Below are 946 nucleotides of genomic sequence, written 5' to 3'. Positions count from 1 at the left end.
ATGCCAGCATAATAGGGGGTTCTCAGAGAGTTGACTGAATCCCAATTTTGAACCTGACACATTTAGGTTCTCTTGGCGAAGAAATTTCACGTGATAAAAAGCAAATTTTTCGACTGTTATTTGATTTAGATATTAGTAAATATTTTATGCTTCCTTTGACATGTCTGACCCTGAAACAATGATATTTTAAATAAACTATTATTAATGATGACAATGAATCTCATTAGCATTTTCAAATGTGAAGATGTGCTATCTTCTGGCTTACCAACACTGGATTTCCATTGTGAAAGTTTAATTAGCTTTTTATTCACCCTAATTTCAGTTGTTATTAAAATAAGAAACTTATTTTATTCTTTATGTAAAAATTTTAGCAGGAAATATAAAAAAAGTGGCACAGGTACTTATAAATTGTGGAAATAGTCCGTTTAGAAAAAAAAAAAAACCTTGAAAACATCCTGTGTTTACAGTTTGCTCCTAAGTTACAACACCTAAAAGTTAATCAGTGATTCTATCTTCTCACTTAGTAGAAGCTACAAGAGGTGACAAGCAAAACAAGAATCACATTGGAGATAAGACTGCAAGCAAAATAAGAAGATACTGACTTCCAGTGCTGTTAACCAATATTTTCATATATATATATGTTTTCATATATATATATATTTTCATATATATATATTCGTATATATACACATTTTTTGACATATGCATGTAAAGATTCCATAGTCATGACTACATATTATATAGCTATTTTCAAGTATAAATTTAAATTTGAATACATACTTATTTCTTCATAAAAAAGACTAATGTCGATGCTGAAATTACAAATTTGATGGAAAAATGAAAACAAAATATACTCAAAAAACAAAGCCTAAATGCCTATTTTCCTAACATATAAAATGAGTTCACGTAATTAAAATATTTAAACTAGATATTCCAGTATTGTTTC

This window comes from Crocuta crocuta, unplaced genomic scaffold (genome assembly GCF_008692635.1).
Source record: "Crocuta crocuta isolate KB4526 unplaced genomic scaffold, BGI_CrCroc_1.0 scaffold376, whole genome shotgun sequence".
Classification (NCBI taxonomy): domain Eukaryota; kingdom Metazoa; phylum Chordata; class Mammalia; order Carnivora; family Hyaenidae; genus Crocuta; species Crocuta crocuta.
This window is presented reverse-complemented; position numbering follows the sequence as displayed.